This window comes from Leptinotarsa decemlineata, unplaced genomic scaffold (genome assembly GCF_025532065.1).
Source record: "Leptinotarsa decemlineata unplaced genomic scaffold, Ldec_3_MD MMD2_tig00000026_RagTag_RagTag, whole genome shotgun sequence".
Taxonomy (NCBI): Eukaryota; Metazoa; Arthropoda; class Insecta; order Coleoptera; family Chrysomelidae; genus Leptinotarsa; species Leptinotarsa decemlineata.
The window spans coordinates 9,348,147-9,374,412 of record NW_027412539.1 but is presented as its reverse complement, the minus strand read 5'-3'; positions in this window follow the sequence as shown (position 1 = coordinate 9,374,412).

Below are 26,266 nucleotides of genomic sequence, written 5' to 3'. Positions count from 1 at the left end.
GGTCACTATCTTGCACTGACGAGTGGCTAATGAACCTAAAACCGGTCTGCAAGTTTGACCGTTCCAAAATTGAGGGTCGACTCTTTCAGTTGTATTGCCAATTACATATGCAGGAAATTTTCTGTGAAGATTCCTGCACTGACGCCTGTCAGATATAATCCAACGCCCTTCGTGGTATTAGCCAGGGGAGTAGTTGTTTTTTGATAGGCGTCAGTCCATTAAACCTACTGTGTAGGTATATCGAGACTGGCCTGAACGTTTAAATTGCTTTAGATTTGTTTACTGCCGTCTTCAAGCATAGCCCACTGACTAATAAGAAAGTTTTTCTTCCTCATTCAGAGGATTCGGGCAAACTGCGGATATGCAGTTGGTTAGTACCACGTCCATTAGATGGAATGACATTTTGTGATGTTCGCTCCAACTTCGGAAGAGGAATGAAATACTCTGAAAGAATTCCGATTTTGAATTCTGGAATATCATTGACTTTAGGTCGATGATGGTCACTATCTTGCACTGACGAGTCGCTAATGAGCCCAAAACCGGTCTACAAATTTGACCGTTCCAAAATTGAGGGTCGACTCTTTCAGTTGTATTGCCAATTACGTATGCAGGAAATTTTCTGTGAAGATTCCTGCACTGACACCTGTCGGATATAATCCAACGCCCTTCGTGGTATTAGCCAGAGGAGTAGATGTTTTCTGATAGGCGTCAGTCCATTAAACCTACTGTGTAGGTATATCAAGACTGGCCTGAACGTTTAAAGTTCATTTGCTTTAGATTTTTTCAATCAATGTTTCATATATAAAAGCTGAAGGAAGCGGCATAATTTTAAGATGATTAAGAAGTGGGCGACAAATAGTTTTAAAGTCGGCATTAGATATCAGACGTATAACTCTTTTTTGCAATACAAACATATTTTGGAATGACAAGACTCTCCCCACAACAGTATGCCGTATACCATAGTGTTATGAAGGGGATTCAGTTATCACCCGAAGACGATTGTGAATACTAACAATCGAAACGTCGTGAAGTAACTTGGTTTGAATTCATTAAATTTTTTATTTTCATTTCTCTTCAATAATTTTTTAATTTTCAGCTCGTGTTAATAGTTCAATTTTTTTTTATTATTGTTGTTGTTTGTATGTAATTTTATTGTAATTTCAGTTTTTTGCCTAATGAACTTGTTATCTTTCAGCTAATCTTTTTAATTTTTTCAGGGATTTCAAATCAATTTAAATCATATTAGACAATGGAAGTCCGAACTAATGAAATAGGATTCTTGTCATTCCAAAAACATTTTTAGTCGATTTCAATAATAGATAATTCGAACTACTAAGTGAGGATGGTTTGACTTTTTTCGACTGTTTTGCAATAATTTCCAAAAGGAGACAGTACATTTTGATACCGCCTCAACTTCTTCGTGGAACATCATTTCTTGCGTTTTATACAATATTTTCGAAACAAAAATAAAAATGTTGGTAATAAACAAATCCCACATCATGTGGTAAAAGAATTTTTTTTTCATTAAATATCATAAGGAATCCCTCCTAAATTATTGGCATAAGTTTTTTAATCTACAATCTATCTGTAAAAACTCCTGAAACACAAAGAACCTCCTGGTTTGCAAAAAATCTTTGATATTCTCGAGTGTCTCACTTGGAACTTTTCCATTTCACATCTACCCAAAACTGTTCATTCAATTAATCGCTGATTGCTGTTTCTATAAATATCCCAACCCCTATTCAAAGATAATCTGATTATGAAAATCTCCCCCAGCCTGTAGAATGCAAATAATGTCACAGCCCATCGGCAGGCTGCCATTACAATCGGAAGTATTGAAAGAACAGTAATTGAAATCGATAAATTCTTTAGAGCTCTCGAGAAGGATCGAGCCAGATTTGCGTAAACGCGTCCGCGGCTCTTAAACTTCAAAATTAAATTCGGTCCCCCGTCTTCTTCGATGGCTTTCCAGCCTAATCCGTCCAGCAATACTTAATATTCTCTAGGCTGACAAGATTGCTTTAAACGACCAATAACAATAGACCTAATTTAAAAAGGGGACGTTAAAGTTAAGCACGGCTCTCGGCGCATATACCGCGCTTTCATACCCTCTCAACGGCCGGAGTTTCCATTAAAATCAGAAATTTAGTGGCGAGATAAGCGCCAAAGTAAAACGAAAAGAAACGCTCTAACTCACACATATAACTGTCCGACGGAATGAGCTTACTTGCCGTTCTCGCGAAATATTCCTAACCGGAATATTATATGATGCCTTTTGCCGCTTTTTCCGGGCGCCACGACTTGTACAAACTGCATTGCGAAAGGAAAACAAAACGATAAACCATCTGATATACAGTTTTCAGTTCATTTTCTTAGCTTTTATTCGCGATTTGCCAAACAAAGCGTCTGCACTTTTCTCTTCTGCAAACAGAGACCTGACAAATGTGTTTTCTTTCTCCCGGTTCGCTTTTGTTCTGTTCACAGTCGGGGTTGATTGCTATCAGTTTTATTGGCCACGGAATTGATAATGGTTTTAAATAAATAAGCATATGTTTGTCTAAAAGTTTTATTGCAAACGCAGTAGCAGAAAATGTTGTAAATGCAGAGACATTTTTATCTCAAATCTCAATCTTCTTTCAGAACATTGAGTAAGTGTTTCTGTATTGAGTCACCAGGGCATTATTCATTTATCAATAACCACATAACATCCCTTATTCCCCTTATCTCTACCTGGAATTATACCAGAATATTTCACTTTTCGGTACATTCATCATACGTAACCATGTTTTTTATTATTATATTCATGGGTCCCTGAATTGTGAATCAGTGAATTTCGTTAGTTTGGACCACTGTCTAATATGATTCTAATATAAATTTTATTAGTTCGGACTTCCATTATCTGATATTATATGAAATGATTTCAAATCCCTGAAAGAACTGAGAAAAGAAGAGTTAAACATGAATAGCTGAAAATAACAATTATATTAAGCAAAAAATAAAAACTGAAATGAAATGATAATGAAATAAAACACAAGTGAAAATAGAAAAATTGAACAAAAAATAAAAATCAAAAAATAAAGAGTTAAGAGATTTCAAACTAAGTTACTTCACGACGTTTCGATTGTTAGTATCCTCAAGAAAACTTCAGAAGGTTCATAAGAACCATGCCCCGGCGAATCCAAGCTGTAATTTCTATCCGAGAAGGAAATACTGAGCCACTAATTTAGCAGCCCTTTGCATTGCCTTTCAAAATAAAATATCATGAAATAAGTTTTTTACTTTAAAATAATTATAAGCTCGTGTTTTGAGGAGTTTATATTGTACCCCGCTCACTACTTCACACCTTCTGCCCATTCTTGGCATTCGATTATGAAATACATGGCAATGAATTGGAATTGCTTACGGATATGATTAACTTCTTTCAGAAAGGCATACATGGTGGTGTACGCCAGTGTTCTGGGAGGAAGCATATCACTAATAATCGCTTTCTGACTACGACTCTAGTGAACGAATCATTCTTCATCACTTACTTGGATGCCATCAATCTTTACGGTCACAGTATATCACCTCTCACATATTCTTGAAATAAATTCTTTGCGTTCATTCAGAGACAGGTCAAGAGGGTGAAGATTGACTTCACGATATCGTCGGAGGTAATTCATTCAGTCAACGATGAAATACTACTCTCTTTAATCTTAGTTCGACCCGGGTAACACATTTGCTTGCTTTTTATGTCTGAGAGTATCATTACCAGTGCAAACTACCAGTGGTTTGCTCCTTGGTGTTATATGGATGCATTATAGCGAGTCGTTCATACTCTTGGTCAGCAAATAGAGGCCTTTCTATTATTTGAGACAATCTTCATTGTTTCTCTGCAGTTGGTATATAACATCGCTCAATCGTCTGAATTTCCTTTCTAATCACTTCATTTCATATAATTGCTGATCAACCCCAAACATTTCCTCGTGAACTTTCTCCTCTTTCTCTAGTCTCCCAATGAACTCGTTTTAGGCCCTTTCTTCGATGAATGAAGTTAAATCTGGTCCTATAGGCCTGTACATATCTGAGGTATACTTCTGGCAGGTACACTTCTGGCAGCTGGTGCATTTCCATTGCCTAATCTGGGATCATCCACTTGCCATGCAGTAGGTCATCGCGGAGGAAAAAGAGATCCCATTTCATCTGGTCCTCCATGGTTCTCTTCTTTAATAGATTCAAAGTCTGTACTAATTCCTTCATTACGAGGGTGCATATTCAAAAAAAAAATTCCATTCCTAACAGTATCAACTTGTTATACACTGTTTGGAACCTTTGGTGTAGAAATGAATATTATTGGAGTTTTTTTCCCAACACCAAACCATTGTTTTAATACCTCAACACGTGTTTCGATCACCAAGTGATCATCTTCAAGAAAAATATCGAACTGTTAGATCTTCCTCTTGAAGATAATCACTTGGTGATCGAAAAACGTGTCGAGGTTTAAAATAACGGTTTGGTGTTGTGATATTGACAGTATCAAACATATGACAAAAATGTTTCTTCTTATATAAATGAATGTGATATGAAAACGATTTTACGAAACATTGTGGGTCGATTTTATATCAAAAACGCAATCAAATATTATTTGGTTTGATTTAAAAAACGCCGATAAATACTCTTCATTTGAATAATCGAAATGGATTTCAATACTCATTAAGTTGATACATGCAATACAAAAATAATTAGTCTCATAATACAGTCCACATGATTAAGAATATATTGTGATGAATATGATTTCATAAAAAGCCTCTATACTTCATTGAAAGTTTTAATATTATACAAAAATATTTATAATACGACTTTCATTTGAGTTCCCCAAGTAACAAGTCAATGTTGAATTCCTCACGTTTTTGTCATCGACTCTAGTTGGCAAGTCAACTTTAAAATACAGTTGTTCGTAGTTGTTCCGCATCAGATAAGATCTGACAAGTCTCCTTGGATAATAAAAAATCTACATATTATTTCCACTTGGCGCTTGGCCATTAATAGGCTATGAAAATGTAAACATGCACAACTTGACCTACAACTTCACAGAGAACAAAAGTTCATTTCGAAACGTCAACACATCGTGAATCTAGCTTCGGCCTTGCTCTGTGCAAGGCAAGAAATGCCCACAACTAGATTATAACTGATTTTGATATTATTACTGTACTTTTGTTGTACAGTGTGGTCGAAAGGATGAACTCATTTTTGATTTTTTTAAGGAAAACCCTGATATAATTTTATGTATATCATCAGTTCGGACTTCCATTGTGTAATCTAATATATAAAAATGTATGTTTGTTGGTTGGTTGGTTGGTTGGTAAGTGATAAACTTCTACATCGCTCAACCGATCTTGATGAAACTTGACATGTATAAGTAATTTTTCATAGAGAAGGTTTTTAGGCTCTCAATTTTTCTGTAACTCGCCACTAGATGGCGCTGTAGAACACTTTTTTTGAAAGCACTGTTCTATAACGCTGCGCACGCCTAAGTTCGTTGATTCTGATTCTGTCAAAACATTGGAACAGCAGCGATACAGCAACATAGTGCTAGTGTGATATATATTAATTTGAAATCCCTGTAAAAAATTAAAAAGTTTGGCTGAAAAAATAATTTTATTAAGCTAAAAACTGAAATTACAATGAAATGGCATACAAGCAACAACAAAAAAAAATTGACACGAGGTGAAAAATTAAAAATTATTAACAAAAAATTAAAATTAAAAATATAAAATTGAAAGATTCCAAACCCAGTTACCTCACGACGTTTTGATTGTTAGTATCCTCAATCGTCTTCGGGTGATAACTGGACTTATTCCTTCGAGATCTGACTATTTATAGGTCATTCGATTGCTTTCACTTATCCCCTCTTCCCCCTCGCCGCTTCATTGGTTTTCAGCGGGAGCTGACCATTTTGCGGGAGTTGGTCGTGTTCAGCTTCATTAGAGGTTTCCATATGTTAGGTCTCTCTACGCTAGCTTAGCTAAATACGTTGTTGGACAACATATATGCGACTACTTTGAATTTTCTCCTAAACCAGTGTTCCTCCTTGTGGACAATTTCAACTTGAGCTCACTTGATGTTATGTTGATGAGATCAAACATGCTCTGCTATTCCGGACTTGCTGGTTTTTCCTCGCTGTGTGTGTTTTTTGTGCTCGGCAATGCGAACTTTCAATGGCCTCTTAGTTTCACCGATGTATGCTTCTCTTCACTCGCAGGGTATCCAGGAAATGCAATTCTTGTAATCGCAGTCCGCGTTTGGTTGCCTGGTTTTCGTGAGACTGCTACGGATACTATTCCCAGATCTGAAGCAGGTTCTGATGTTATACTTGGAGCCTTCTTATCCTTTCCAACAATCCTCTGATGTAGGGAAGTAAAAGTACTGGTTGTGGCGGTTTCTCTTCCTTGTGGAGCTCTTGCTGTCTTCTAGCTAAAGCCTGTTCCACCGTCACTTTGGAGTAACCATTCCGTTGAAGGTAATTTTTGATTATGCCTAGTTCCTTTTAGAGACCTTCCTTTGTATTGCAATGTCCGAAAGCACGGTCTACTAGAGTCTTGATGATTCCCCTCTTAGTCTATAGATGCTGGTTGGATTCGTAGTTGAGATACTATCCCATGTAAGTGGGTTTCCTATATACAGATGTTTTCCATTCAATGTCAGTCCTCTTCACCAATGTTAACATAATGACCCTATCTGTAATAAAAAATCACTTTCCTCTTCAAACCCATCTATTACCCCAAATATTCCAGATAACTCAATTGAATTCACAAAAAATGTAACAAATGTCATAGATTGAACTATTTTCATTGATGAAAAATTGGGATTCATAGAATTTTGAAATTCAATACGTTAAACCACAATTATTTTCAGATCTGAATCAGTCTGCTACATATACTGTGATAAGAATGTGTGTGATAAGAAAAATGAAAAATATAAGCAGAATTAAAAATTTGTAAAATGGGCAACACGTTGAAATAAGAAAAAGTTAATTAGATTGGTGGATGAATAAAAATAAGTTTTGTGGAAGAAATCAAAATATATTTATTTATTGAAATATTTTTTTCATATAAACCTACTATCACAAAACACGGCAATTTCGAACGAATTTCGAAACCTGTAAAGTAATCTAATGCCTAGGCTTATCAAATCGCCTGAGCTGCCAGGATGGTGTCTTCAACAACCCAGTCTACCGCAGTCACGTGATGGGTACTGTGAGGTTACTGACCAAAGGGCAGGACCTGCCGTTCGTCTGGTGACCAGAGAACGAGGAGAAAGTTCATGAGGAAACGTTTGGGGTTTATCAGCAATTAGATGAGATGAAGTGATTGGGAAAGAAATTAAGGGACATGAATTTCAGACGGTTAAGAAACGTTATATATCAACTGCAGATGAACAAATCATAGCTCATGTTGAAAAATCCCTGTTTGCTGACCAAGAAGATGAACGACTCGGTCTAATGCATACATGTAACACCAAGGAGCAAACCACTGGTAGTTTATATAGGAAAATTGGCAGCCTGCAATAGTATTGATACCCTCAGATATCAAAATCAAGCAGACGACTCTCTGACTATACCCATCGACATAGGCGGCCATAAGAGTACTCTATTACCACCTACTGCACTTTTACGGTATTGACGAGACACCGGTGTTGCCTTACGCTCCGGTGATATTGAATCCGTTGTGAGGAACGGGAAATGCCGAATTTTTTAGAACTATTCACCTTCAGGATCATACAAGCTAATGTAGCAAAACGATATCTGTCGTGGAGTTTTCAGCTCCGCATGACACGAATATCGTCAAAAAAAAGAGGAAAATCGGGTGAAATTTCGAAATTTTCTCTTCGAACTCCGCAGACTCTATCCCAAATACTCTGTCAAGATGGTTGTTCTGATTATATTGGATTTTTTGGTGGATTGATGCCCTCTACACTCTCGAATATCAAGATCAACCCAGCTAGCCGCACTCAGGCAAAAATCTACGCCGGTCAAATGCAGAAGCATGATTCGCGACCTCAATGATCACTTACCTGATGGTGCGGTGAGTGGTCATTGGTAAATAATACTGGCTCACCTTCCCGACTCTGTGGAAGCTTCAGTATCAGGATCCGACCAGAGTATACCCTTCGGTGAAAAAAAAAATGATAGCTTCATCCAAATAGAAAATATCAACAATGCATCTAAAACATAATTGAACAATGCTGAATGAGCCGATAAGTGTAATAGTAGCGTTTAAGAAAAATACATAGAATATATTCAAATAGGTCCAATTTATGTGTCAAAAAAAGGTTATTTTTATTAATGATATGCAAAATAAAGAAATTAATAATAACATGAATTGGTATATTGTATTGGTAAAGATATACAGTGCGTTCCATTTAAAACGAGCCACTTTTGGTACAATGATTTTCAGGAAAAAAAAAACACCTCAACAATAGTATACAGGAGGACACATTTTGACATATTCACATTTGATGTTACTTCCCCTTTCGCAATCTCCAGAGCATGTCACCAATTATATATTGTTTCGCATCATCAGATGCTCCATGATGAGTAGATTTCAGCAAAGTATGCAACATATGGTATGAAGCTTATGGTTCGGGAGCTACAAATTATTTGAAATGAAAACGAGCAACCCTGAATAACTTTTGAAACAATGATTTGCAGGAAAAATGAAAAAACAGATCAACAATTATACAGGAGGCCACATTTTGAAATATTCGTTCTAGAGACAAATATGGAAGCAATGAATCGGAAAAAGAGATTTTTATTGATTCTTGAATCAAAATCTGATGACTGGAAAATGAGAAGAAAATAAATTTCTATAGTAAATGTTCAAAATCGTTTCTACCAACTTCCATTGCCGCTCTCACATGGGTGAGAATCTCGGGAGTTATTTCTCTGCAATGCCTCGTGATATTATCTCTCAAATCTTCTAATGTTGTTGATTCTATCTCATACACTTCAGACTTTAAATGACCCGGAAATGATCCGAAGACTTTGGTGGCCTTTCTGTAGGACCTCTTCTACCAATCCAGCGATCAGGAAAACAATTATCCAAAAATTGTCGCACTGAAGCTGCATGATGAGGAGGTGTACCATCCTGCTGAAAAATTATTTCGTTTTCGAATAAATGTATATCCTCCTCAATTGCCTTATTGATGCACGGTATCATTCGATTCTCCAATATACCCAAACATTCATACTAGTCAAATTATCACCGATAAAAAAATCTCCTATGGTGTGGTCACGTACTATTCCTGCCCAAACATTCAGTTTTTGAGGTCGTTAGGTATGAACTTGACGGTATAAATGAAGATTCGTATCACTCCAATATCGACTCACCGATTCACCTCTCCGTTTCTTCCTTCTAAATGATTACCATTGAACATATGGGCAGCGGCTCTAGCACTATTTCTATTCTGGTGGTACAAACTCACTATTTCAGTCCGTTCTCGAAGCGTATAAACCATTGCTTCTCAAAAAGTCATAAAAACAGAAACACCAATTGTAATTTGGGATAATGGGATAATCATTCAGTTTATTTGAATAGCAAACTTAAAAAACTGGTATTTGCATTTTATAAACTCAGGGATATTCTTTCAGAAAAAATGTTGAAATTAGCCTATAATTCCTTAGTAGAATCTGTGATGTCCTATGGAATAATAGTAGCTGCATACACTAATCAGATAAATTGTTTGAAAGTCACATAGAAATGGATTTTGACAGTAATTATGAGGAAAAGGCCCAGATTTTTCAGCGAACAGCTCTTCATAGAAAATGAAATGCTGCATTTGAAACATTTGTAAATTTTTCATATTGCGAAATTCATGTACAAAAATAAAACGCAACACCAAGAGATTTCCCACAATCACAGTACAAGACAAAAAGGTCCGAAACATTTAAATATTCTCCGTCCTAATTCCACTCTTTATAAGAAATCGATAGCATTCAATGGTCCTGAAATTCACAATTACATCCCAGAATCCCCCAAAAATATTCATAGTTATAAACAGTTCTGCAAAAAGCTGATGTCCTTCATTCTCATGAACTCTAGAGCTCTTGAAGTACCTACTCATATAATGAATGCCAATTTATAATTCTCTCAGTTCCTCAATTTCTTATAATATTAGTTTAGTCTCTTAGCTCCTGATAATTTTAGATTATTTTCTTTATTATTATATTATTTAGGCTTATAATATATCACATATCAAATGTTCAAACACTAATTAATTAGTACTATTTAGGCACAAGACGATCTCATTTTGAGATCAGGAGCACTCAATTTGTAAAAAAACTGTAATGTGATGAAATTATATTATTATTATATTATTATTATTATTAGTTGTAATCGAATTCAAACTTAACTAGGCAAAATGAGACTGTTTTGTAGTAAACTTCACAAAAACACCTATGAACCAAAGTAACAGATTGTACAGAAGTTCATTCAGGGTGACTCGTTTTCAATTCAAATAAGTTTTAGCTTCCAAACTACGAGCTTTTTTGTTGAAATCTGTAAATCATAGAACATCTGATAATGCATAACAATTGATGCATTGATCTGGGGGTGCGATAGGGAAAGTTAGATCAAATGTGAATATGTCAAAATGTGCCCCCCTGTATATTGATGAGGTGTTTCTTTATTTTTCCTGAAATTCTATGTTCCAAAAGGTATTCAGGGTGGCTCGTTTTCAACTCAAATAATTTGTAGCTCCCGAACCATGTTTTATACTTTGTTGAAATCTGCTCATCATGGAGTATCTGATAATGCGAAAAATGGTGACATGCTCTAGGGGTTCGATAGGGGAAGTAACATCAAATGTGAATATGTCAAAATGTGTCCCCCTGTATACTATTGTTGACGTGTTTTTTTATTTCTCCTGCTGATCGTTGTATCAAGAGTTATTCAGGGTGGCTCGTTTTGAATGGAATGCATTGTATATAGACATTTACGCATTTACACATAATGATATGTTCAATTCAAGTTTAGGAATCTGGTGCTCGTTAGCTGGAAATACACCAGTTTTTAAAACATGCTAAAACTGCTTTGCAGACTTGAATTTCTTTGAGTGGTTTTCAAAAAGATGTATGCTAGCGATGTTTTTTATAATTTCTGAAATTGTATTGTATAGGAACTGAATGAGGCTAGTTTCTTGGGTAAAACCTTTGGACTTGAATAGACCGACATAATGTTGGTCCATTCAAGTCCAGAGATAGTCTAAGATGGTTGGGTATATCAAAGATGGTTGGTTAGGTAGCTTGTGTGTGTGATACCCCATACAGCAGTGGAAGAAATATGTTTGTTTCAAGACAAACATTTTTGTTTCATTGTATAATACCAATCTTGTAGAATATCCAGTATGATTGGAAAAAATCAAATCAATAAACCTTTTCTGCATAGCTTCTAATGATTGAAAGTGAGTTTTTGAAGCTGGTTAGGTTAGGTTAGGTCCAAAGTGATTCGGTCTATTCGACTCTCCACCGCAACCCGCAAGGGTTTATTGTGGTTTATTTGAAGCTGGACCCCAAACAAGTATTCCGTACCATAGATGGCTTCGCAATAGGGAGTGACAACAAGTACTTTCCAGATAGTATATCTTTCATCTTCCTAATCTTATACTGTCAGTCTTTCATTTGGCCCTAGTTAATCTAACAAAAAAAGAGTCGATGATAATTCTCACACACACACATCAAGCCCTCAAACACCCGCAAACATGCTGGCATGTTCACATTCGTTCAATTTTCAGGGACGCCGATAAAACAATAGAAAAGCGGGTTGGTCATCTCCCAGACAACTAGATGGTCCGAAAGCATTTATGCGAGGGTTGTATTTGTTCGGGCGATAAAGGGTGATGGACGGCTACGTCCGCACATAACCTCATATCCACGGCATGCCCGGATGAGAGAGAGATCGACCGGAACTTTGCGAATATAATCGTACATCGTCCAAGATTGGACGTTGGATTACCGAACGGGGAGGGCGCAACCCAATTTGAATTTTAATTTACGGGGTGAGTAAAGTGTTTGAATTTATCGGGGTAATTTTCGCCTAGGGGTTTTATACAATGTTATACAAGAGCGCTTTTTGACTTCTTTTTTTCTTTTCGAAAAGCGAGCTGGATTGAGTCATTCTCAAGGGGAAAGGGTTGTACGTCATGGGATTATTGGGGTATGAACCGTTCAAATATTAATATTCATAATGAGAACGAATAGCTCGAGGGAGATTAGAGATATTCGTAGAGGGATGGACAATATGAAATAATTTTTTTTTGTCCAGCTGAATCTTTCCAAAAATACAATACAAAAGTGCTGCATTTTCTGAGGTTGATAGAAATAAGAGCTCATAAAAATGAGGATAAAAATAAGTAATATAATTTTGAATTTGGAAAAGTTGGTTTTGATTGCATTCGCATAATTTTACTTTCTACTCGAACAGATGGAATCCTTAGATACAGGGAGTACTATTTATATTTCGGGAATAGCAAATGATCACAAACATATTTTGATGAAAATTGTTTATTGTTTTTCGAAATATTCCCCTCGATGATCGATACACTTTTCCATTCGTTCTAACCCTTCGTCAAAGCAGTTTTTCCATTCCTCTTGAGTCACCTCCAAAACATGGGTTTTGAACGCTTCAACTGCTTCTTCGACGCTCGTGAAGCGTTGACCACGTAGTTCACCTTTAATATTCGGGAACAAGAAGAAGTCTTTGGGTGTCAAATCAGGACTGTTCGGAAGATGATTCATCAATTCGATTCACCTGTGTCATGATGGAAAATGATTTGTCTTCGGCGGTTAGTTTTACGAATTTCTCCGAAGACTTGCGACAAACAAATGGTTGTGTACCACTCAGAATTGACCGTTCTACGTTGCTCAAGCGGAACAGCGGCCACATGACCCATTCGACCGAAGAAACAGGCACAGGCTTCGCTGTGCTTCTTGCACGAACAACTTTTGTTGGACTTAGCTCGTCTTGGAATACCCACACGGTCGATTACTGTTTCGTTCATGGCTCATACGCAAATGGCCATGATTCATCACCTGTCACGATTTAAAACACGTCTTTTGAAGCACCAAGGTCGAACCTCATAATCATTTCCTTACACCAGTTTACGCGAGCCTTTTTTGAGCGATTATTAAATTATATGGTATTCAACGAGAACAATTGTTCTTTTCAACTGAGTTCATGCAAACTCGGATGTATTGAAGTGATACTAAAGTGCAAGGATGCCTCTATCTCACAATATGTCACATACGACCTTGCATTATCAGCACACACACTGGCATCGATGTTCTGTGGCACAACAACCGATTCTGGACGATATTCACGAAATTCGTCGGCGACCGAACCACGACCACGATTGAATTTACTCTGCCAGCGATATACTGGTTCCGTTCATTCCTAGAATCGAGGAAACTGATAGTTGGAGTGAATGATAAAACATCTGATGAATTCTTAGTGAACTTTGGAGTTCCTCAGGGTAGCGCCCTGGGTCCACTGATTTTTTTGTTATTTACAAATGAACTGTACATATACAATCACATTTCAAAGTAGCTCCAAGTTTTTTGGGTAAAATCGTTGACGAAAACCTCAAATGGGACAAATGCATTGGGTCACTATGATCCACCTTAAATAAGCACTTCTTTGCGTTGAGAAATTCAAAGAGCTGTTTAAATGAAGAAGGTTTCATGAGCATTTACCATCATACGATTGATATTCCACTTGGGTTTTCGAGAATCTTGCAGAGATGTTTACAAAGAAAAGAGAATATTGGCATTCACGAGTATCTATTTGTATAAATTATCAATATTTGCCCACATTCATAACAACCATTTTATTCAAAATGCGGATGTCCACCACCACCCAACCTGTCAAAGAAACTATTTCAGATTGGAAATTGTCAACTACTGGACTTATAAAAAATCCCCAAAATATGCTGCGGCAAACTTTTTTAACATGCTACATAATGACTTGAAGGATCATAATGACTGTTCAGATTCAAAACAAAATTGAAATATTATCTGTTATCTAGGGCATTTTATAGTATTTCAGAATTCATTTCGGACTGTTAATGAACAGTGTACTGTGTACTACCTACTTTCAGCGTTGCTTGGTTTAAAAATGTTTTTAAAGTGTTTTTATTGTTTTATTATTTTAACATTGTTCTGTTCGACTTATCAATCCAATGTAACTTGGTGTATGATCAATAAATGTCTATCTATTTATCTATCTATCTATCTATCTACTGTGGTTGATGGTGCTTTATCGACACATTCTTGTTGAGATAATCCACGTCGAAATTTATGAAAAATAATCCAACGGAGATCTTCTCTTGAAATTTCAATTTTTTGGTCAAAATGATTTTCTTAACTCACTGCAAAAAAACACATAGCACTTGTGCATCAAAACACTATGAGTATTTTTATGCCAAAATATGTGAAACTTTATTATGGTGTTGCCACAATTTACCTATTGACATTAGTATTTCCTGTTTCCGAAATATAAATAGTCTCTCATGGTACATGGATATAGATTCAACTTGAATGGAAATTTTTGTTTCTTGCTGTTTTTTGGTATTAACCGTCTCAATGTGAAAAATAAACGAAGCTAAACCAATAAAGAATTTGCAAAAAACGCAAGCTGAAAAGTTAACCTGAAAAGTTATTGCTTAATGTAAACCACAGAAGGGTCCAATTAGTCTGATACTCCTCTTGATGATGATCACCTGGTGATCGGAACACGTGTCGAGGTGTTGAACTAACGGTTTGGTATTGGAAAAAAACTCCAGCAATAGTCATTACTACACCAAAGGTTTCAAAGAGTGCATCACATGTGTAGATTTGTCTAAATGTGAATAGTTCAGTTTCTTCTATTCAAATTCGTTTCTGTACATGGAGATCTCGTTAACGATAAAAGATGGAGTTGCGGTTGAATTGTGGCAAAGTTGTGTATTTTAGAGACCTATTCAATGATATACAAGAAAAACCAAAAAATCCAAAATTATCTTTTTGCCTGTACCTTCTCTATTCGCAGACATATTAAAAATCTGTCCATATTTTGCTATTGTCACTTTATGTGGACTATCAGAATATGTTCATAAATCTTTCATTTAAATAGGGTGTCATCTGACTTGGGCCACCCCCATCTTTGAATTTTTAAATACGGATCTGCATTTTTTGTTGTAGTTTTTGGATCGTAGACGTTCACACTATACTGAGAAATTAAATTTTATTTTATATTTCAGGATGTTTCGGTAATACTCGATTATAAATGGGTGTATTCGATTATAATTGGGTATATATTCCCTTTTGAATTACGGCCCTGGAAATTGGTTGACTGAGTTAAATAAAAACACAATAGCAACTTTCACGTCTCCCTATATACCGCAGAGTTTTTAGAGAGTTAATTTTAATTTCTAGGTACCTATTCATATTTTTTCATATTTCTATTGCTATGTGCGTTTTCTACAATGAACTTCGAATAAAAAAACCTTTTATGATTATCTGAAACATACGTATATCAAAAATATATTATATGTGTTTTAATATGCGGAAAAAGAAATTACTTATAGCAATAATAATATCCGAAATAAAATCCGAAATGAAGTAATTTATATACACAAAAACATTAATGGCGCAATAAATGTTCGAATTAGTGTCCTTCCATTTCAAGACAAATAATGGAACAATAAGATGGCCTGCAAGATCATCATGGGCGATATTGAAAAATAGGATTTACGCTGGCAGAGAGATAGAAAATGTTGAAGACTCGAGATTGAGGATTTTGAATGATTTCGCAACAATGCAGCAAATAAGTGTATTAAGGGCAATAAATATTATGAAAAACCGAGTTCGAAAATGTCTGGAAATGGAAGGACTCCAATTCGAATATTTATTGCGGCATTAATTATTTTTATATATATATAAATTACTTCATTTCAATTTTCATTACAATTATAGTGTTTGTTTCGGATGTTATCATTGCTATAATTTCTTTTTCTGCTTATTAAAACAGATATAATATGATGTAGATATGTTTCAAATAATCATAAAAGGTTTTTTTATTCGAGGTGCATTGTACGAAACGCTCAAAGCAATGGAAAAAATATGAATAGCTGCCTAAAAATGAAAAAAAAACTCTATGGTACATAGGGAGACGTGAAAGTTGCTATTGTGTTTTTATTCAACTCAATCAATAAATTTTCAGGGCCGTAATTTAAAAAGGGAATAATTCACACAATTATAATCAAATATTACCAAAACAATCTGAAATATAAAACTGAATTTACTTTCTCAATATGAAGTGAACGTCGATGACACAAAAACTACAACAAAAAATACAGGTCCGTATTTAAAAATTCAAAGATGGGGGTGGCCCAGGTCAGAAATGGAAGGACTCCGATTCGAATATTTATTGCGCCATTAATTCTTTTGTGTATATGAATTACTTCATTTCAATTTTCATTACAATTATAGTGTTTGTTTCGGATGTTAAACAAAAACTACAACAAAAAATACAGTTCCGTATTTAAAAATTCAAAGATGGGGGTGGCCCAAGTCGAAATGGAAGGACTCCAATTCGAATATTTATACAGGTCCGTATTTAAAAATTCAAAGATGGGGGTGGCCCAAGTCAGATGACACACCCTGTATAAAAGATTCATGGACATATTCTGGTAGCCCACGTTAAGTACCAATAGCAAAATGTGGACAGATTTTCAGTATGTCTGCGAATAAAGAAGATATAGGCAAAAACAATAATTTGGGATTTTTTTATTTTTCCTGTATATATCCAGAACCAAAAGAGCTATATTCGTTTTTTTTACATCATTGAATAGGTTTCTAAAATACACAACTTTGCCACACTTTAATCGACACTCTATCTCTTATCGTTTACGAGATCCCCATGTACAGAAACGAATTTGAATAGCCCTGTATATAAGTAGAGTTGGAAATCGCCTATTTTTACTGGTATGATTTTTAAAAGAGTATTTTGGGTGATTTGTAAATTGTGTAAGGTTGTTGTAAATTTGCCACCCCAGGTTGTTATACAGTATCATGAAGTTGATTCACATAGTGAATTGTACATCATCATCAAGTTTTTCCGAGATACTGCAAAATGTATTCATTCAAATTGAAATTGGTTCAATAGTAGATAATGCTAAAATTCCCGCTGAGAATTTCAAAGAGTAATTTTTATTCATGCCCCTCATACAAACCGTTTCTTATACGAAAGAAGCGTCATTGTGAAATGTAGGGCATTAGAATATTCGGGTATGTTCAATGAATACCACCGAAGGTATCGTTTTATAAAAACCATTATGGCCGTAGTGAAGAACGTCCATGCCGGTTAGGAATGTTTCTCGAAAAGACCCCCCGAAATGACGAATGGCCCTGTCCAACAAAGAGATTAAGATATCCAGTCATGGCCGACTAACAACTGGTTCTATAGATTAATGTTTCTATTAGATACCTGCTATACCAACTGTTTTATATACCTGGGAATGAAATGTGTTAATTTACCGAACGATAAATCCTGTTTTCGGGTTAGTTTTTTCTATGAGGTTACACCGTCAGATGTTTTTATAATTGAGTTCGTTTCTCGGAAATTCTAATAAGTCAATAAGGATCCCACGAATCATATTTCGAGATTGAGTTGCCACCAAAAATTATTGTATATATTGTGTACATGAAAAATAAAGTTCTGAAATGATATATTTCCAAAGAAACCCATGAGTATTAGTTCTATTAAGAAATGAGAAATATAGGAAGAGAATAAAAGTAAAAAGGAAAGAGGAAATCATGCAACAAATTAACCATAATCAGAAATATGCAGAGCAAATACGGGAGCAGACATGAGGGGTTTTTCAAAATTCTGAAATCAAAAGAAGTAAAAATGATGATAACAAATATTGCACACAAGATCAAAGAAAAATCAATGCTCATCACCAAAGCAAATCCAAAGTTGAAAATGAACATAAAAGTAGTGAAACAGAAGTTGAACGAACAAAACAAAATACCTACGTACTTTAGAATAGTGAAGTAATACGCAAAAAGTATCAACAGACGAAAGCCTGTTGTAAAAGCAAAAAATTCAAAAAAATATTCATTGGTAAAATTATAAACTAAAAATTTACCTTATTGTAATATTTCGAAAATTAACAGAACACATGCAAAAAGATGATGAAAGGGATTGACGTAACCAAGAATAAGGTACCAACAGTAATATCAAAGCTAGCACAGTAGTAAAACTGATGAAAGAGTTAGAGAAAATGAAATCAGTTCAAAAATGCAAGAGTTTATTGGTTTTGAAGAAAATTTTCTCGATCTTATGAGTTACCGTGTGTTCAAAAATATTCCAAAGCAATTGGAAGATTACAATAATATTGACTACAGAAATCTAACAGGAATAATATAGGAAAAACTAGTTCTTAAGAAGAAACTGTATGAATCAAAGACTAAATTCATAAAAAAACAATTGGGAGAATTATAAAAACCAAAATTTTAACCAGAACAAAACCTTTGACGGAGTTGAAATAATATTTGTATTGTGGATAATTTATAGCTGGGAATGATAAAAGTTATAAACGAGCTTTAAAAAGAATAACAACGATGATGAATATAAAGAAAATATCAGAATAGTTACAGAATTTAAACTATCTGAAAATGAATAATAAAAAAAACAGGAATAAAGATAATATATTTAAAAATATATTGAAAGTGTATTTGTAAAAAATTGGTTGGTCAACTCTCATCTGCAGAGGCAAATCATGAGTGACAACTGACGAAAACAAAATAAAGCCAGAGCTTTGGAGATAAGATATCTAGACGAATTTAGAATGATACGAACAGAGAAACAAAAAAAACCTAACAATTAGAAATCAATTAAACGAAACTGCAATAGACAAAAATGAAGACATATGTCAGGCATTAATTAATAATATTAATCAAATGTTTAATATGATATAAAATGATTTGAAAGAATCAATAAAACTGAAATGAATAGCAGAAAATAACAATTATATTAAGCAAAAAATGCTGAAATGAAATTACAATAAAATAAAATACAAGCAACAATTGAAAACTGAATAATTAAAAAGAAATAAAAATTAAAAGATTCCAAGCCAAGTTCTTTCACGACGTTTCGATTGTTGGTATCTACAATCGTCTTCAGGTTTTTTCTATTTGATAAATTCAATGACAGCCCGAATTAGGTCTTCTATGACGCGAAAAAACTATTCCTCCACCAATACTCCACATCATGTAGCCACAAAACGCCTCCTTTTCTATTTTACAAAAACGTGTCAACACTAATCAGTTTTACGACGAATACTTATTAATAGTAACGAGCTTTTTACGAGCAGTAAAAGTCGAGCTTTTGTCGGTGGCCGTTTATTGATGTCGGCCTTGTTTATACTGCTGTCTTATTACACTTTGCTGCTCCCACATTTCTGAGTGGTGATAGTTTTATGGTTTATAGCTAGTTGTTATCCGATTTTGATCGAGTGTTATTGGAGAATTTGGTTTTATTGCTGACAGTGATGTTTCGCCAAATGAAATTCGAAGTTGGCGAGGCGACTGTAGATGTACTCACTGATAGTAGTTAACTGGAGACGATTGGTTTTACGTTTCATTTTTTTTTTTTCATTCAAATTGAATTCGTACGAAGAATAGAGGAAATGGATATTTTTCAAATTCTCATATACAGAGGCCGTTTCTTTTATCATGTGGTAACATTGCTATATTCTAAAGCGTAACAGATGCGAAGACGAATGAATGGGAAAAAAGGTAACTGTCATCGGAAACAATACAATGGTCGAAGAAAATTTGCGGGGACTCTCGCCCTTCTCGAGTTATACGGGGAAAACCAAAAACGATGTTTTTCGTTTTTTTCAAATGGAATTGTTATTTCGAAGAATATCAAAAAGTGAAAAAGTGATGTGTTGTTGTATTCGAGGTGTACTATGACGATGTAATAATAAGAATTCGATAAAACGTTTCGAGTCAACATGGCCACTAGCATTTTTTTTAATACGGACCTGTCTTTTTATTACATATATTGATGAAGCGATAAATTCACCATCCAAGGGTATATCACTTTAGATATTTTTATAGCGTTGCATTTGAAATAACCACCATCAGAAAAACAAATTATTTTATCATGAACTTTTGGGAAAAATGAAACCAATACGGAAAATCAAAGCTACATGGCAATCTATATTAAATGCTCGAATTGACGATCTCTTTGTTGAACGCACATGAGTTGTCGGTCCAGACAATTTCTGTAGCAATTTTCTAGCATAGTAGGTGTAATACTAATACATGCCTCTCTTATTTTTTGTTTCAGATGGTTGATATCTGTACTTGGCGTTGAAAAAACGTTATCGCTTATGTATCCCCAGACAAAAAATCTAAAGGAGTAAGATCTAGAGATCGAACTGGCCAGTTGATTGGTCCATTATTTTCAATCCATTTTTTTGGGAGAATTGCACCTGAATGTTCCCTTACTATTGCTGCATTATGGGGAGGAGCACCGTCCTGTTGAAAATATTGTATTTCATGGCGAGTATCTGGTGGCAAAGAAGCGTCCAAGGGATATTTGTTCCCACAATTCCCAACCAAACATTTATTCCGAATCTTTCTTGGAAATTGGTTATCCTATGAAATGTTCATTTATATTATTCCACCTACAATAGATTTTCTGTTAAACCAACCATTGCTGGTGAATTGTGATTCGTCCGTCCATATTATTTTTTTACAAATATTTCCAACCTCCTTATTTCACTTCGCAAATCGTACTCTCCATCCGTAAACCTATAGCATTAATATTTGTTCTTTTTCAAAATAGTTCTGGTGGATTTTACAGAAATCCCCATTTCGTGGGCAATTTCTAGTAAAGAACAATCTTGATTAGCATAATTTTTTTAACTAGCCAATCCTAAATTGAAAAAATAATGTTTTCACTGTGTAAATTTTTATGTGGTAATATTTGCTTACCCATAACATTTATTTGATTCCTCATACTTCCAGTAACCACACATTTTCTGGTTTTCTTCGGGTATAACTCATCATACATATTCCTTGCCAAAACAGGATTTCTATTTGATTTTGCATCATTAAACAGCATTTCAGTCCTTTCTTGATTTGAATACATCTTTCATATGTTTTAAAACGTTTATAAAACGTCTGACAGTTCTCAACAGATATCAACAACGCATTAATTTTTCCTGCCCATAGAAATTAAGCAAAGCCTACGCGTTTAAGATGGTAAATGAATTGAGATGCTATTTGATCATACCAAATTATATAACAATCGAATTTCGACCAAAAACTGATATTTACTTCCAGTATTATGAATTATAAAAATTTTACGAATTATAATTGATCAGGGAGAAATAAAGCCTTGAAAGAAGGATTACGGCAATACAAAAATTTCCGAAACGAAAACGTATGAATTTTCATTTTGTTGGGATACCCACCTGTCGAATTTATCGGGTTGTCTGAATTATATTTTGAAGAAATCGGAATAATTTACAAAAGAAGTAACAACATGACCGTAATTTAAAATTGTTGTCACTGATGATGGTAGTTATTTCAAATGAAATGCTATGAAAATATTAAATGTGATATACTTTCGGATTGCGAATTTAATGCTTTATCAATATCAATAATAAAAAAGACTGGTCTGTATTTAAAAAAAAAAAAGTGGATGGTGGCCATGTTGACACGAAACATTTTACAGGATATTTATTATTACATCGTCATAGTACACTTTGAATTCAATAACATTTTTTTTTCCATTTTTTGAAAGTCTCCGAAACAACAATTCCATTCCAAAAAAAAAACAAAAATAGCATTTGTTGTTTTCCCGTATAACTCGAGAAGGGCGAGAATTCCCGTAAATTTTCTTCGGCCATTGTATTGTTCCCCATGACAGTTACCTTTTTTCTCTTTTAATCATCTTCGTATTTTTACGGTTTAGAATATAACAGTGTTGCCACATGATGAAAGAAATGGCCTGTATAGGAGTAGTTTTCTACTGTACTCGACTTTTTCAGTTGACGAGATAAACCGTCTAGTTGCTTTGGAGAAATTTTCAAGTAGAAAAACTATTTTTGCCTATTCTGTCTATCTGCCCGTCTATCTACCTGTTTATCAGTTCGAAGGTAATGATTATGATTGATTACGATTTAATCGATAAATATTTATAGGGATTAAATTCTTTGTGGTATTGTATATTTCTGGCTGTAGAAACATAAATTAATGAAAAATGTAGTGAACCTTGTAGTGAAGTTTGGACTATATAATACTTTCAACATGATACGAATTTATTTATATAACGGGTTTTTCATTAAGCGCTTCCTATCTTTGAATTTAAATAAAACAAAGAGAAATTCGTTTGAAAAACCTATTGGTGCCATTATGTGTGGAATATAACATCGTTCAAATGTTATCCACCGCTTCTATGTGTGAAGAGCATCCGAAACGTCCAATTTTCCATGACTCAGGCGCATATGACCGATGAAATGGTTTATGTTGACTTTGAGGACTGCTGTGGTTTGTGGCTTATTCGTATATACCTGCGACTTGAGAAAACCCCACAAAAATCTAACGGGGTCAAATCGCCCGATCTCGGTGGCCATTTCACATCACCTCCACGTGAGATGATCTTGCCTTCAAATCGCTCACGCAGAATATCCAATGTGGCATGAACTGTGTGGCATGTAGCATGTTGAAACTACATGCCGCTCTTGGATGTTATGTGGATTGTTATCGTGCCCAAATCGACAATTCTGTTTGTTCACGTATCAACATCCAGGAATGTCCTCATCGCTGAAGATTATTCTTCGATAAAAACTAGATAGATGAGACTAACACGTACGGTAAAGTTACCGCAGAACGGAAAAGTCTTATCGAAAAACAACTGCTGGAGGAGCTGTACAATGTTATCATCTCCGCCTCCGGTAGCAACAGCACACCGTCCACGTTCAAGTCGTGGACACACTCCGGTGAAATCATCAGAGCGGTTTGCGATGACGACGTGATGCTAGAGTGGTTGGGGAAAGCCACAGTGAACATTAAGCCGTCAGTGAGGACAAGCTCCCAAAGCTCACCAAAGCCTCGCTCTGGATCCCGGAGGATGCCCACAAGACGACATCTAGTGAAAAGGAGAGGGTTCTGGGTCGGCTGAAGGCGCAAAACCCTGACCTGATGGTAGCAAGATGGTGCACTTTCCACCATGAGGTGAAAGTGAACCCTCAGGGGCACCCAATCGTCTTCGGGGTCGGAGACAATGATATGGCTGTCCTCAAGAAGAAATCGATGAGGATAAACTACGCGTTTACCTCATTGACCATAAGGACTAAACGGAAAGAATCAGAGGGTACGTCTGGAGATCTTAGGACCTTGAAAGTCGAGCCACCTACAGTGGATATTGACCCTAAGGCCACCATCGGTCGAAAAAATGAAATCAAAGCATCTGAACAGATTACAGTCGATGACCTGGCGGCGGAGGCACCTAAATACAGCGAGGCCGCCTCCCTCTCAGCAGGGGCGCATATGGCCCTCTGAAAGCAACCTCGAATCCAACAGCTGCAACCTCCAACACAAAAAGGCGGCAACACTATGTCGCCACCTTGATGTATTGGGGAATGCAATAACTTTGATCCAGGAGCCCTGGATAATAAAGACCAAAATTACTGGTTTCAGTAGCCTAACTGGTCAGCTTACCAAGCAATCAGCAACCTAGGACTGCTGTTTACGTTCCTAGGAATCACAGAGCCTTACCGATGGCACAATTCTGCACCTCAGACATCACTGCGCTTAAAGGTCCAGATGTCCCTTCAGATGCAGCCACCCTACCACCGACCACAGAAATGGAGATACTAGTGGATCACTGCCTCAACCAGAGAGTGGAACTTATATTGGGTTGCGACTCAAACTCTCACCACTTGAGCTGGGGCAGCAAGGATATGAGGTAAGTCCATATATGAATTTATAATTAAGAAAGATCTAACAATCTTGAACAGAGACATTTATTAACGCCCGTAGCCAAATATTAATAGATCTCACGCTGACGACAACCAATATATCAAACAAAATCCAGGACTAGCAAGTGTCGGACCATTATCCTTTGACAGACTACCGCTGGTTGACCTATACGGTAAGCCAGAATCTCAGGACCACTCTAAAATCCCGTGACTCGAAGAGGACGGTGTAGCTCTCTATAATCGACTCTTAAAAGGAGCTCTGCGGGAAACAGAGGTCCTGACTTCTGGCAATAATGAAGAACTGAAAAGGTACACGGTATCTATCCAGAACAGAATAGACATTGCCTACAAGGAAACCTATCCGATGAGGATGGTTCAAACAGATGGCGCAACCAATACATGGTGGTGCTCTGAACTGGAACACCTCAGGAAGAGAGCAAGAACGACCTTTAACAAGGCAAAACGTACAATATTCGAAGAGGACTGGGATATATATCAAGCCAACCTCAAAGAGTTCAAGAAAGTCTGCAGACAAAAATTTAAAAAACCTGGAGAGCCTATTGTGAGGCAGTCAAATACTTTCCACTAGCTTCTAGGCTACAGAAGGCACTCTCAAACGACCACCATAAGAGTATCGGCCTCCTGACAAAAGAAAATGGCGACAAAGTCGCCAACCTCCAAGACAGTGCTGAGATTTTTATGGAAACTCACTTCTCAGGTTCTGTCTTTTCTGGAACGACGAACTGCACGGAAGTACAAACAATGCCCTCACAATACGACTGGCAATCTGCTAGTACAGCAATGAATGAGGATAAGATAAGATGGGCCATATAGGGTTTTTCCCCCTTCAAGTCACCAGTTCCTGACGGTATAAGACCAGCCCTACTTCAATGGGGATTGGATAGTCTTATGCCGTACTTGGTTGGAATATTCAGAGCCTGTCTAGCTCTGAGGTATATTCTCAGTAAGTGGAAAGAAGTACGAGTAGTATTTATACCCAAATCAGATAGGATGGACACATTACCAAAATCATTCCGACCAATTTGTCTCACATCGTTCTTTTTGGACCTATGTAGAGGCAATGTGAGCAGTACATAAGAGATGAAGTACTAGTTCACAATCCACGTCATCCAAATCAGCATGCATATACTCCGGAAAAGTCTATTGATTCGGCCCTTCACCATGTAGTTGGCAGAACCGAAAGATCATTGGACAACAAAGAATCCACCCTGGATTTATATCGAGGGAGTGTTTGATAAAACAACCTTCCCAACAATTATCCAGGAATGTACCTTTGGTACAATAATACTGGTATATTAATACTGGTACAATAGAGCGAAGTATCAATGTAGAAGACATCACAGTAAGAGGACTGGTCATGAGGGATGTTCACAGAGAAGGGTCTTATCACCCCTTTTTTGAAACATAGTTCTGGATACCATAATCAATCACCTCAACAATAATGGATTCTACACAATTGGATATGCAGATGACATAGTTATCATGCAGACAGGCAAATTTGTGAACACACTGTGCGATAGAGCGCAGGATGGGCTCAAATTGATAGAAACATGGTGTAAGGAACAGTCTCTGTCGATCAATCCCAAGAAGGGCTGAGCCTATGGCGAGAAGCGCTTACTGCGCAACCTCTGCTGCAGGCAACCAGGGATGCAATTGAATCCAGGTTTATGTTTAATGAACCCTATAAAATAGAAATAAAATATAACACAGAGAAAGATGCTACAAATGAAATACGCATATATACAGACAGCTCGAAAACCAAAGAAGTCTCAGGATCACTAAGCCTAAGAATCAAGTGAGGAATGAGAAAAAATACCAGCGTGGTTCAAACAGAACTAGATGGTATCTCAATCGCCACAAAAGAAATAACCAGGAAAGGAATTTCTGAACAGACGTGCTACCTCAGGGCTAGTACTAAAGTGCCACCAAGATTTAGCCAAAGCCTCGATAAATAATATTATTAACCTGAGGTGGATTAAAAGGCACGACGGGAGTAAAGATGATCGCATTGCCTAATCTTCAGTCAAGGAAGCGGCTGGACTAAGAATTTTAGGACCCAGTGGCACCCACGGCCTGATGACTTCGAGAATTGCGGAACTAGCCAAACATCACACTCATGTTCGATCCCTAAAGAGATGGGATGGAATCAAAGGATGTAATATTGCCTGTATCACCCTGGGCGACCTTGGGAAGCGGACGTCGAAGAAATATCTGGCGATGACCAGGAAAA